The 14,746-nt window shown below is 40.9% G+C and overlaps 1 long non-coding RNA gene across 1 annotated transcript; it reads left to right on the forward strand.

Annotated features, from left to right (window-relative positions):
* Positions 1-3,357: 3,357 nt before the first annotated feature.
* On the forward strand, positions 3,358-8,822 carry LOC136060869 (uncharacterized). The gene is made up of 3 exons (XR_010623395.1): positions 3,358-3,611; positions 4,701-4,924; positions 8,519-8,822. It is a non-coding gene; the product is annotated as an uncharacterized LOC136060869 (long non-coding RNA).
* Positions 8,823-14,746: the final 5,924 nt, after the last annotated feature.

Raw genomic sequence — 14,746 nt, forward strand, 5'->3', positions numbered from 1 at the left:
ATTGAGGGAGATCACACGACACGTGCATGGCAATAAAGGGATCAGACCCAGCCAGCACGGGTTCACCAGGGGCAGGTCGTGCTTGTCCAACCTCATCTCCTTCTATGACTGGGTGACCAGACAGGTAGATGAGGGAAAGGCTGTTGATGTAGTCTACCTGGACTTCAGCAAGGCCTTTGACACGGTCTCCCACAGTATTCTCCTAAGGAAACTGGCAGCCCGTGGTGTGGACAGGTTCACTCTTCTCTGGGTGGAGAACTGGCTGGAGGGCCGTGCCCAGAGGGTAGTGGTTAATGGAGTTAAGTCCAGCTGGCGTCCTGTAACGAGTGGTGTCCCCCAAGGGTCAGTTTTGGGGCCCATCTTGTTTAATATCTTTATTGATGACCTAGACGAGGGAATTGAGTGTACCCTCAGTAAGTTTGCAGATGACACAAAGCTGGGAGGATGTGTCAAACTGCCTGAGGGTAGGGAGGCCCTTCAGAGGGATTTGGATAGGCTGAACAGCTGGGCTGAGCAAAATGGGATGAGGTTCAATAAGACCAAGTGCCGGGTCCTGCACTTTGGCCACAATAACCCCATGCAATGCTATAGGCTTGGGGCAGAATGGCTTGAAGAATGTAGAGAGGAAAAGGACCTGCGGGTGTTGGTTGATGCTCGGCTCAACATGAGCCGGCAGTGTGCCCAGGTGGCTAAGAAGGCCAACGGCATCCTGGCCTGTATTAGAAATAGTGTAGCCAGCAGGAGCAGGGAGGTGATCATCCCCCTGTACTCAGCTCTGGTACGGCCGCACCTCGAGTACTGTGTTCAGTTTTGGGCCCCTCACTACAAGAAGGACATTGAGGCCCTGGAGCGTGTTCAGAGAAGGGCAACAAAACTGGTGAGGGGTCTGGAGCACAAGTCTTATGAGGAGCGGCTGAGGGAGCTGGGATTGTTTAGTCTGGAGAAGAGGAGGCTCAGAGGAGACCTTATTGCACTCTACCACTTCCTGAAGGGGGGTTGTGGTGAGGAGGGGGTAGGCCTCTTCTCCCTGATAAGTAATGACAGGACGAGAGGGAATGGCCACAAGTTGCGCCAGGGAAGATTTAGATTAGACCTCAGGAAGCATTTCTTTTCTGAAAGAGTGGTCAGGCACTGGAATGGCCTGCCTAGGGAGGTGGTTGAGGCACCATCCCTAGCGCTGTTCAAGAAGCGTTTAGATGAGGTGCTAAAGGACTTAATTTAGTAGTTGGGTAGAGATAGTGATAGGAGGATGGTTGGACTAGATGATCTTATAGGTCCTTTCCAACCTTATGAACTTATGAACTTATGAACTTACAATTCTGTGTTTCAATTGATGATCCTTTACCAGTTCTGAGGAAGTGTTTTCACTGTGGGTAGAGTTTTCTTTAGTTGGGGTGCCGTGTAGAAGACTTTGATTATATATACCTATCTTAGGCAAAATTCCCCTGGGCTGCAAATGAAGCTGCTGCAACATCAGAGCAGCTGTTGAGATCCTCTTTCAGTCACGCTCCTTTGTTGGTAGTGGTGACAGCTTCCAAGCTGCCTCAGATATCGTCCCACAATTTGAGTCAATGTCACATGTCCTATCCTTCTGTGTCCACTGGGCGGTGATGACCCAGGAGTTCTTGCCACCTCAAGAGCAAACCCAACATTAATGTGTTTTGGCTGAGGTTTGAAGGAAACTGGGAACCCTTCCTGAGCCTCTCTGCTGAGAGTGGTTATATGATGATTCTAGAGTAGAAGAGGAATGGAGGAAGTTGGACTTATCTGTTCATCTGTTAGCTAAGCTGTAGGCTGTACTCTGAGGTACAGGGAATTTGTTGACTCTTACAACTAGAGCAAAAGCTGAAGCTGTTATCACTAAAGAGGTGAACAGGGAAAACCATCACAAGACCTGGTCTCATAGTCACTCAAGATACTGGGATGAAAATACAGACTTTTCTGTGCAGCAGCTATGCAGAATCAGGCCCTGAAGAGCAATGGAGTTTAGTGCAACCCCATCTTTGCCAATTAAATATCTTCTGCTTCTAAATCAAAGGAAACTTCAATGCTAATTCTAAAATATTACTGGCATTTATCACAGTAATTACTTTAGCCATGTAAAACTCCAGAAGCCATAAACAGTGTTGATATTATAGATTAAATGCTCCCAAGGTACGTATTACCGATGTTACAAAACACACATGCAGACAAGGATATACTTCTCCAAACACAGTGTTTGTTGTGCTCGCACAAGACTGTTTGAGCACGGAGTGACCTCATCACGTTTCTGAAAATGACAGTTGTGCCTTGTTGAAGTCCATCCATCTTTATCAGTGGCTGTCTTGGAGGAGTAAAAGAAGTATACCTGGGCAAACACACTCACCAACTATAACATGAAAACATTCTTCATTGCAATTACGAGTTAATAACTTGAAAAGCTGGGAAAATTTTGTCTCAGGGATTTTGAATGTCCAGTCTTCTTTTTCCAAATTCTCTTAAGATCAGACCCCTCTGATCTCTTAAAGATATTTATGAGCACAGAATTCATAAGCAAAGTTTAAGAATGCCTAGTAATATGCCAGTTTAGGAAATGCTCATCTTAATCTATTGATGTGGATGTCTGCACCCAAAAGCAATGAGATTTGTCTGTGCAGGTAGGGAAAAGAGGAATCTTTATCAGATCCTCTTCTCTAGTATGGACAGGCTTGTGCAGACAGACACGGAAAGATGAATAGGGCAAGCATTTAGGAATATCAGAAACAAGCTAGAAAACAGTAAGACAGCAAACTGTAAGGTACTTGAAACCAGAAATTACGCACTGGCCAAGTTCATGCATGTAAAGTGTGACCATTAATGTAATCAGCTGATGTCAATGTTATCCATAATATGACTCACTGCAGACACTCCTGACTGGGAAATACATGCTCAACATCTGTGAACTTTAGTAAAGGGCATTGTCTTCAAAGAAGGTAATGAGATCTCTCTTCGGATTTGTAATTAGTCCCATGTGCTCCCTACAGACCTGGTAAATAATGGTGATAAAAAGCTTCTTGGACTTATGCTGTCTGTGTGTTTGTCTCTTTACAGGAGTAAGCTGTATAGATCCTGCAATCACAAGAGATGGTTAAGCTGTTGGAAACAGCAATATACATACATAGTGCTATGTACTGTGTAAAATGCACATTTATCACTCCATTGCTCTTTATTAATAGGAGGAAAGACACTAAAAAATAACTCAACCTCAAGACACAGAATGGAGATAAAGCTGTTTTATGGCATCTGAAAGCATGTGGAAAAATTGTTGCATAGCTGGAACTTATTTGGCACTGGGGAAACTATTTGTTGAACAGCTAGTAAAACTTCAGAAAAGGAAATACTTACCAGAAGACATCCAAACAAGTGCTGAGCTTTCTTCCCATGAAAATCATGGTCAGATAGTGAGCTTATAATCACTAGGAGCACAGGAAAAATTTGAGCACATATTCTCACTGTGAATGATGAAGACAACTATGGGAAACACAACATGCATGCAAGACCAAGAGAAGCCAGGATCGGGGGCAGAGCAGCTTGCTGAGAATATACTTCTTGAGCCCAGTGATTGGCACAGCTTGGGCAGAGTTGACAAAATGGTGAGTACATGCTTGCACTTAACCCAAGGAGAGATTTCATGGATTGTTAAATTCCATCCAGACACGTGTCTGCATAGTCTGGCACGTACTTAGTCAGCTTCTGTGATGCAGAGCTTCAAACAGATGTATGACTTCTTAAAATTATACATACTTTGCTGTGATAAACAGCATCTGATTTGCCCTCATTTGGAAGAATTTGCTTAATATGAGCAAATATTTTGTGTCCCATGGTCATAGCAGCACTGTCCTAAATACATGTAATAATAGTCTTCCGTATACTTATACAGAAAATAATCAGTCACTAAGAAATAGCAGACAATAAAATTTATCATTGCTGTGTGTGCTTGTTTTGTTGTGCTGCTGTTGTTTTGTTTTTGCTTTTTTATGTTCTTTTTTCCACTTACATTTTCCAGATGAAGAAATCACTTCAGAAACAGAAATAAAACTGCATATTCTACCCGATTAAAAACCTTTTACTTCATGTTGCATTTCACACAAGAGATAGGAGAGGCTTTTGATTTTTTCATTTGTTTCCAGAACGAGAGATATTGATACACGTTTTGCTCTGTTTCTGTTCACTGTAACTAAGAGTCTTCTGTGATCATCTTTTGCTAGTTTTTTAAGAACTTGTGGTCATTACAGAAGATAAATGACAGTCCTTGGAGCTCATGGCTGAAGTACACATTAATCACTGGTAAAAAATATTCAGCGCGCAATAAGATAATGGTGGCACCTATTTGAAAATGCAGAAAAATGCACATATCTGGAGCACAAAAGTGTCTCATCAATATCTTGGTGGGTAGAAAACTAACCTGTCAAGAGGAAAATATTGAGGGTATGGAGATATTTATGCATGCACAGCACTGATCATAATGATGTAGATACTGCAAATATATAACTAAGTTGTTTTTTTTTTTTTTTTCTCCATGCAACCTAGGAATGCTCCAAGAAATTTCAATAAGGAATTGCTCATTCTACATCTTTGACTGCCAGTGATACTACCTCTCCCCATTTTACTGTTTTTTATAAGTTAAGTAGGTGTTCTGGATTTGACCTTTTATTAACGTCTAAGTCCTTCATTCCTTGCAGAGCTGGGACTTGCAAGGAGAGAAGACCAGAGGATGGAGTCTGTATTGATGACTGCCATTGCCAGGGCAGTAGCAGCATCTGTGATGTGGAGATACAGTGACCTTATGCCTACAGTCCTTTCTGGCCTTCTCCTAGATGATGATCATAGAATCATTAAGGTTGAAAAAGATCACTAAGATCATCTGTTCCAACCATTGACCCATCTCCACCATGATGACTTCCAGGTGAGCAACTGGTGCCTTGTTACGGGGAAAATCACATTGCCTTCTCAGAAGAGGGCAATTTTGCCACCTTCTCAGCGTGGAGATTATCTAATTTTAGGGCTCCAGACCCAAGATTTTGTTAGTACCAGGCAATGCTGAATCTCAGTGTCAGACTCTGCACATGCCATGGCTGCTATGGTAGAGGAAGCAGCAGCCAGGAAAGGAGCATTTATTTCACCTCTGCTCCAGATCTATTTCTCCCATGACACTTAACTAAGTCAATTTAACTCACTCACCTGGAACAAAACAGATATATATTTTACACATATGTAACACAATCTTGTAAAGTAGCTTTATTTCCTGTTAGTGTTCTGGTTCAGAAAAATGCCCTCAGAGAACCAGGGTAAGTGAAGGCAAACAGCAGGAGCATAAGAAAGAGAATGGTGGAAAACAAATGATAGGGGGGAAAACAAGTGATGGGATGGACCACCCCTTCCCAAAGCACTGAACATTTACAGAAACTCATCTTTGAAAAGTGATTAAGACATTGAAACACTGGCACAGGTTGCCCAGAGAGGTGGTGGATGCTCCATCCCTCGAGGTGAGGATGGATGGGGCTCTGAGTGCCTGATTGAGCTGTAGGTGTCCAAGTTCATTGCAGGGGGGGTGGGCTGAATGGCCTTTAAAGATCTCGTCAAACTCAATTGATTCTATCTAGGTACAAGACAAGGAAACACTGCATGGAGCTGGGAGTGCCATCACGAGAGCAGGAAAGGCTTACATTTAGGCCACTCATGTCCTCATGTAAAATCAGATTATCAGGCTATTTTCCATTGCTTTTCTCATCAGTAGTTTCAAATTCTGTTGGAAGTGGGTGAAACTGGACAATATTATATTTGATAAATGTTACAGATACCGGAGGAAGCCACTTGTACTTGTTCTCTACCAGCTCATGGATGCCATATGAACTCCTTCAAGGCATTTCTACATAGAATGGTATAATCCAACATCAGTGTTGGAAGAGACCAATAAGATCACTTAGTCCAACCATCAACCCATCACCACCATGCCCAATGAACCCTGCAATGCTCTCTACCCCTCCCTGCAGCTGCTGAGTAATCTCTTAGATAAATACTCACTTTTAGTTCCATCCTGGCACTCTTTTGCAGGGGATGGTATGACATCACAGCCTGAAAGGTTATATTCTCCTTCTACAAGAACACCTGTGAGATGCAAAAGGAAAAATGTTCTGTAGGTCTGGGCATCAGTGTTTTCCTTATGTTGAGGCTGTTAACACTTTGAAATGTTGGCATTCTCAGCCTCCATAACTTCTAAAACCCTGATAAAATAAGGAGATATTTTGCAGAGAGGAAAACCCAGAGAAAATACCTGCCTTCTATGAAACCCTGCCATGTGCTGAGGGGGGATTGAAGGTTAGCTTAATTCTCTCAGCAAAACAGAAAGCTCTTTGGTACTTGTATGTTGAAAGAACAAATTGAACCTGCCCACCTTCTGACCTGTGCAGCTCTTGTTTAATGAAAAGCAGTCAAATCCAGCATGTAGCAACTTTATTATCAGAAAAGAGAGAGAAATCTGTTTAGCAACACTTTGTTTACTTCTAAAGTAACCTTGAATTGTCAGCTGGAATGGAATATGTTCCTGCTCTGTATCCACTTCACATTTCCTTTGCTTTCAAGGTTCAAATCCACACGGCCATGAAGCAAGAACAATAGTGTACTGCCGTGTACCTGGATAAGATATTTATAGGTGCACATGTAGAGCCAAAGACTGCACTGTATCATTATGTTTTCTAGACACAAAGCACACTTAGATGTTTTCAGCTTTCTTTAAAAAAATAAATTGAAAAGAAGACATTCAGCACCATAAAAAGCACAAAATCAGACTCACTCAATGGTAGCCTACTGAGTGCTACTTTTATGAATTCTGCTGCAGGAATAAACAAGAACAAAATTGCTGCTTTTCTAGCAGAGCAAGAAGAGATTTCAAGAAGTCAGTCCCCCACTAGCAAAAGTAATTACTTCACAGTTGATTATTAGAACAGGTTAGGAAAGGGTGCTCTCATTCACATTTCTGTTCTGTAGTAAGGCACAATCTAAGTCTGTGAATTTTCATACAAAATGGGGAACGTGAGGCAGATTCTCTCCTCACAATCTTGCATTTCGAGGCTTTTCCTTCCCACTGCTGAGGAATCTGCAGTGGAAAACAGTTTTGAAGCTGTTTTTGAATGAAAGCTTTTTATATTTGGGCCGTGTATCTGAAAGGCGAAGTTGGGCAAGTTTCTAAGAAAGTTATAGCAAACTCCTATAAACAGGAGTTTGCATTTTCTATCCATGTCCACCATGGGACAAACTATACTGTGCAAATAATAAGTTGTATCAGAGGAGGTTCAAGTTGGATATTAGGAAAATTTTCTTCTCAGAAGGTATGGTAGGGCAGTGGCACAGGCTGTCCAGGGAGGTGATAGAGTCACTGTCCCTGGAGGTGGTCAAAAACCTTGGGGATGTGGCACTGAGGGACATGGTCAGTGGTCATTATGAAGGTGGGTTGGGGTTGATCTTAAGAGATCTTTTCCAATCTTATTGATTCTATGATTTTATATTCTCCCTGAGTTCAGGAATTAACACAACAGCATCCAGATCCAGGTTGTTTCCTTTCCATTCACTCAGACAGCTTCTCACTCAATGTGCTCAACTTTCAGGATTCCCACTCCTCCCTGCTTAATTATCACTCAGCACTCAGTTCTTCATTAGAGTAGGTAGTGGCAGATGCTGACCACTGCTTGTGCATCCAATACCTCCCCTGCAATAACTCAGTCTCTGGGACATTTTTTACTAATAATTCCTCCTCTCAATTCCTCTCCCTTCTCCCAAAATATTGACAGCTTGAAAGCCCAGATTGCTTTAAAAAAAGTTAAGTGTGTGGGGCTGCTTCATTTTGAAGTTGGGAAAGCACCATCCTCCAAGTGACATTCACCGGGAACAAAGAGGATGAACTGAGGCACCACCAAAAATCATCTGGGCTGGAACTTGTTAATTCCCTGATCTCTGAGGTCTGCTTTGTCTCCCGTCTGGAGATACGAAGCACTACTGTGATAGCTGGCATATGAGGGAAGCTGTCAGCCAGGACATGAGCTGAGTCTGCTTCTGGGTGATGAGAACAGAGGCCTTGTCATGGCCTAATGCAATATTCATGTGTCTGGGAAACATGCATTTCCCTTGCGCTTGGGCACTGTGGATCAGGACTTGCTCTCCGTGGCTGAAATGCAAATCCAAAATAGCTTCTTTGATATCGTTGTTTATGGCTGTCTATGTGTATACAAATTTACACCAGTGTAAGAGTTGTTATGGACTCTGACTCTTCCTACCAACTCCTCCTACTGAAACCATTTGGAAGCTGTGGGCTCAGGAGATTAGCACTAGCAGACTCTAAGAATTGCTGTTAATGTGCCTATTTTAAGCTACAGTTGTACTAATAAATTCTGCCTTAAAAATAGCAATATACTTTTGTGTTCCACTGGTTTCTATATGAGATGCCATGTGTTTCCATGGATAAGTTGTTTTTTTTTTTTCCCTTTTTTTCTTCCCTAACTGCCAGGACTGGAAATTCAATCTCATGTCTGAGAGCAAAAGAATCCTATCTTTGTTTTCTCACACATCACTACCAGTAATAAAAAGCTGAAGATCAAAGTGTGCCCCTGGTCACATCTCTATGACCAATTTACCTGCAAGTGATGGGCCCTTCATAGGGATCCCATCCTGGGGGCCTGAGCAAGGGCTGAACCTGGGTTACTGTTTGTGTCGTGTCTTATTCCAAGAGAAAAGAATTATATAAGAATCAGTGGTACTGCATGTAATAATATTACATCTGTATTGTTGTGAAAGTCCTGATTTTACTTTCAAGGATGAGTCATGTACTTCAAGGTTCAAAGCACCTGAAGGACAAATGTCAAGGTCTGATGCTGCTGGCAAGAATGCTTCAGGTGTAGGGAGTAGAAGAAATTAAGTCTGAAGTCTGATTTTTAAAGCTGTGGCTTTAAATTCAAGGATTTTTTCTTGATCAGAGTCTGTGGTAAACACTCAATTGCTTACATGTTTCAGCAAAGAAAGAGCACTATGAATATTGTAGAGGATCCTGTACAAAATCAAGTTTTCTTGTTCAAAATAAATGAAAAGGACACCTCACTGTATGAACCCATCTCAGCAGAAGGATCATAAGGCTGACAAGAGAAGCTCTGCTCAGCACATTTCCTTGCAGATGCTCTGGGAGCCTCCCCTAGCCCAGACCTGCACTGTGGGCTGATTTCCCATACTTGTGGAGTGCCTGATGGCTGGGCTGGCCCTAGCTTGCCCTGCTCCCTCTTTGTGGTGCCCTGCTCCCTCTTTGTGGTGACTGCGAGGCCCCAGCAAACTGCCTGTACTCACTGACACTCATCCTGGGTCCTATTTGGCCTCACCACATATTTACTTCAGCACCCCCCTCCCTCCTCAGCCCATCCCATCCAGCTTGATTGAATGGCACAGCATGAGCTCAGAGCCAGCAGACAGATGCTGATATTGTCTCTCTCTCAGGCTGCAGCCACTTCTCATATCATTTTTCTAGCCCAAAGTTGACATCTCTTGCAGAAAACTGGCTGTTGCTGACCCCAGTTATATAGAATGCCTAAGAGACTGATGAGCACTTGATACAGGACATGCTCAAATTTAAGCATTTATTGAAAGTGGTCCTAGGGGGAGGCAGGGCTGTGCTTGCTATGCCCAGGCTTGCAGAGCAGGCTCGTGGTGTCTTTGGCTCTGATCTGCCCGAGCAGCAAGTGTGTGTTCAGAGATCTCTACAGCGTAGAGGAATGTCCTGCTGGCACCAAGGCTGTCCCCAGGCTTGAGTGTAAGATAGACCAAATTGGGAGATAATGGACTGAGTCTGACATACCTTTTCCCTGCACATATATGGGAACCATATGGCTCCAGACTCTTGTAGTGAGCCTTGATCTGAAGATGAATGTGTGTTAACATATGTTCTCTGGAGTAATTAAAAATATGATCATAAACATAGACTAACTCACTGAAGGTAGAATGTCTTACAAGGGGACACACCTCCAGCACCAGGGCCATGAGAGTAGGCACTGTAGAGAAAATAGAGGAAGCAACAATTGGAGAACTTTTTTTCCATATTCATGTGAGATGGGTTTTGGTGGAAGTCCATGTGTGGTTTTTCACTGCAAAGAGTGTATGGGGATGGATTTTGCTGAAGGCAATTACTAAAAATCGAAGTCAAGCCATTGCTAAAAAGTGACCTTCCATCTCTAGTCCAAAATTCAGATAAAAGGACAGCAATATGCTTTCACCATTGCAAGAAAGGCACAGGGAATAAAAGAGACTTGAAAGATTGAATTAAAACATTTTGGGGTGTTTGAATTAAAATGTTTTATGGTGCAGACAGGAATGGCTGAGGCAGCTCACTGAGCCTGGGAGACTCAGAGAAATCTCTGAGTCCTAAGACATTCTGGTTGCTGAGTTAGATCTGAATTTAAGTGATACCTGAGAATTTCTCCAAGAAGTTCCTGGAGATAGAGAAAAGGCCAGGGATTGAAATTTCATGCTTGTCTTAGGAGAGCTGTATTTCATGGACTATAACAGCAATATAGACATAGTATTTCCTAAGGATGTTCAAGTTGCCCAGCTGGGAAGCTCTGCAAAAGAAGAACATGATTACTGTTTCCCATCACTCCTGAGACAAAGAAATGACTGAGCATGAAAACACTAACAGAAGGAGAACTTTAGAGTGAATAACCTTCAGAAACAATCCAAGATGAAAAGCTGGAAGAGATCCCAACAACACAGTCCATTTAGGTGAATTAGTGTAACTTACTTTTGATGTGCCTTCTTCAAATGGATGCTTGTCTTCTGATCTATTGGGGGCACCTTGCTAATTTTTAAGGTCTTTTCTTTGGATTAGAATTAGGTGTACTCTATATGGACACGTTGGACAGCTGTGCCCCCACTGATCTGCTGCACCGTACTTGCTGTTATTCTGCCTCCTGCTCCAAGCCTGGATCATGTTAATCTAACTGATTTAGTGTCTACACTGGCAGACACATTCACCAGGAGACAGTAGAATATGTTTTTTTCTCCCATAAATTTCTTACTTATCATTCAGTGATACCAACCCAGCTGTGGTAATATACTGACTTGTGTAAAGGATGACATGAACATTCTATGGCCCTACTGACACTGCATAAGAAGTTCCTCAGCTGAAGAAGCTGCAAAGAGGTGACTGTGAACTTTTCTATACACTTGAGTTGTGCCTGACAGATCCTTACTGCAGGAAGAAAACTCTTAGGGAATCTCACTGAAAACCTTGAGAGAGCAGCTCTGGGGTGAATCTTGTGGCCATGGAATGCAGCATGACCTGTCACCACAACAAAATGAGGAAGGACTTAACATTTCATCCATGAACATGAGTGGCATGGACAATTTCAGGCAGAAATAGCAGTGGAGCTAAGAAGAGTAACCCAGACCATTTGGCAGTGTGGGAGAAGACAGCTTGCCTGCCTCCAGAGAGCAATAAAAGCCAATACAAATAATCTGTGAGTCCTGGCCAGCTCCCCCAGGCATATTTGTTCCCTTCCTTCAGCAATATTTATTTTTAAATTGTGCTGTGGTATATTCTGCTGGACGCTGTGGTGGTGTATCATGTCTGTTCAACCTGGAAAGAAATAAAAAAATAATTTTTGCCTTCAATTTTTTTGGGAGCAATAAGTCAGATCCATCTGAATCCTTGAGAACTTGAAATTCCAGCAGTCAATAAAATAGCACTGTAAAAAGCAAAGAATCATGTTTTACATTAGAGAATATATTTTAAGAGACTGAACTATGAAAATCTAACCTGAACTCCACTGGAGTTATTGGCAAATCTGGTAATACCAAGTGGAGAAAGTTTTCACCTCAAGAAATACAATGTTAATAAGCATAGGGGAATTTTTAAGGATTCAGGATGAAAATTTACAGTCATTGCTCATGAATATTTTAGAACATATTCCTTAAGTGGTTAAAGGCTCCTCTTGCTTCTGGCTGAGAAATTCTAGACAAGGTATGTTGACTTGTCAGAATTAATGTGACATTAAACAGAAAAAAGAGGAAGAAGCAAACTAGATTGCATCAAAAACGAACAAGCAAATTAAAATGAAAACAAAGAAAAAGAACCCCAAATTGAAAATCTATTCAGCTGAATTAAAGGTTTCTAAGAGTGATCTCTCATCAGAACCACCCACCACAACTTTTTGATTGTCATGCTTCAGCTTCCAGCAGAAAGAATGTGCAGCAGCATTACTGGCTCTAAAGTCTGCAATAGGTAGAGAGGGCTGATTACTTAAATGAAATCTTTGGTTACGGAGGATGATCTGTAATAAAGGACTGACTACTGATAATCTCCCAAACTTTTGATTTAGAAACATGCCACAGAGAAAGGATAGCTCATGAAAGGTATTTTTGAAGTTTTATTTTCCCAACATATTGGGGGTCAAAAGGCAAGCAGAATAAAAGGGAAAAAAAAATGATGTAAGTAATTTATTGCAAATAGTTTTCTTAGTGAATGATGAAGCAGAATAACAGAAGAGACTTAGATCTTCTGCCATCTAGGTCATGATATATTACTGTCCACAGGTCTTTTCCCATTCTTCACCCATTCACATCTACATAAAATGCCTTGAAAATAAATGAGTAATAATCCAAGTCCTTATGTCCAGGCACTGTCAAATGGATGGAGAAAAAAATCTGACAAAAGTAAATGTGAAATCCACACTGCTATGTAAGCAGCAGAGCATAATTTGCATAAATATTGTTTGCAAAGAGCAATTAGCACTTCATTTACATTCAGTGAAGTAGCAATTTGCACATTTTCAGGAAACAATTTCTTTACCCATATGCGCAAATTTTGTACACTGCAATTGACATGCTAATAAAAAGATGCTAATAGACCAATTTTTTTACTTTATATCACAGTGTACTGAAATATTGATTCACTCTGCTGAAATATTGATTTGGTAGGCCATTTGTAAAACCAGAAAAATGCAGATTTGAATTTTTAAAACTTATTCTTTTTTTAAATATCAAAATTAATTTCAGATGTCTGCAGTTTTCATCTTCCTTAAGTGGTATTTTAATGGGTATTTTTGTCAGAGGAATATAATAAACATTATTAAAAAACATTAGCAAACTCTATCTCTTAATCTGCAATAATAATGAGTATATTTGCATATCACAGTATAAAAATAATACAGTCTATTTTCTAGTGTCAATACAGAACTAAATTTCCCATTAAACGTTAATAAAAAATATTTCACATTTATACAGCATGTTTATATAGCATGCAGAAACTTCCTAACTAAGAGAAAAAACAATTACACTTCTTGGGGTGTACAGAGCACATATTTAAATGAAGTATTGGAATCCTGTCAGGAAAAGAATAGCCCCACATGGAAAGGAGTCCTTTGCTTCATGAGCATCACAACTAGCATGTCGTCAGTCCCCAGGTGTGGATTAGATATTGCCAAGGGAAATACACAGGGAAATTAAGGGTAGAGTTCACCAAATACAGTCAGTGAACATTCAGCCTTTCAATGCAGCCTGAAGCCCACACAATAGGACAAGAATTAATGGTCTATAAGTTATGCTAAGGGAGATTCAGGTTGGATATTAGGAAATATTTCTATTCAGAGATGGTAATGCATTGGTAATGCACAGGCTGCCCAGAGAGTGGCAGTCACCATCCCTGAAGGTGTTCAAGAACTGTGGAGCTGTGGCACTGAGGAACGTGGTTTCTGGGTATGGTGAGGATGGGTTGGGGTTGGAGTGGGTGACCTTAGAGGTCTTTTCCAACCTTAATGATTCCATGATTCTTTAAATTATGATGGTTTTCATGCCAAATGATGGACATACATTCTACTGCCAAGCAGATAAGGCACTGTCATTGCTCTGAAAGCCATATCCAAATGCACCCTAGCTTTGAAATACTGCATTATCTTAGCAGCAGACTTTCAAATGAAAATGTTAGCTTATTTCCTCTTAGTAGCAATCAAATAGTTCTGTATGTTACTGTCTGTATAAATACAGTGTTAGTAGGACATACAAATATCCTAAAGACACTTCTGAAAATCTTGCTCATTTGTAGTAAAAGGCATTATTTGACATTTTTGATCAATCATGAGAAAGATGAATGCCAGACAGGACAAGAAGCAGGAAAAATCTCACCATGCTTATTAAAGTAGTTGTTACAATAATGAGCTTGTATTCCACATCTTTTCATCTCTGACACAAGATAAGATATCACTATAGTTGCACTCAGGAGTGTGACATTCACACGTATTTTGATGTCTCGTTATTGATGTTGTTGTGTTTTTACTTTACAAATCAAAATTTGTATTTCATCTCCTATGTCATTCATTCAAAGCTCTGCTTTGATCACTATGAAATGCATGTGTCTTTGGCACAAGGTGAGACCTCTGTGTTTGAACCTACAGAGTAGTTAATTTTGAGCTCACATTGGAAGCTCTGAATTGCTAATCTTAAACTGAACCAATTTTTATTTAACATTTTTATAATTATAATAATAATAATTATTATTATTTTAATAGTAGCCTTCAAAAGCTTTGGAGACCTTAGAAATTATGCCTCATGGTACAGCTGTACCTCAGCTATTCAGTAACTTCTGAGGACCTTGGGATTTACTCAAGCAGTGGATGCTTACGCATTGCATATACTGTCACCACTGCACAGCTTTAAATAATAGAGTCATCGAATCATTAAGGTTGGAAAAGACTGCTAAAAT

The sequence above is a fragment of the Cyrtonyx montezumae genome, unplaced genomic scaffold (genome assembly GCF_038088225.1).
Source record: "Cyrtonyx montezumae isolate F1298 unplaced genomic scaffold, pur_monq_1.0 scaffold_10, whole genome shotgun sequence".
NCBI classification, from domain to species: domain Eukaryota; kingdom Metazoa; phylum Chordata; class Aves; order Galliformes; family Odontophoridae; genus Cyrtonyx; species Cyrtonyx montezumae.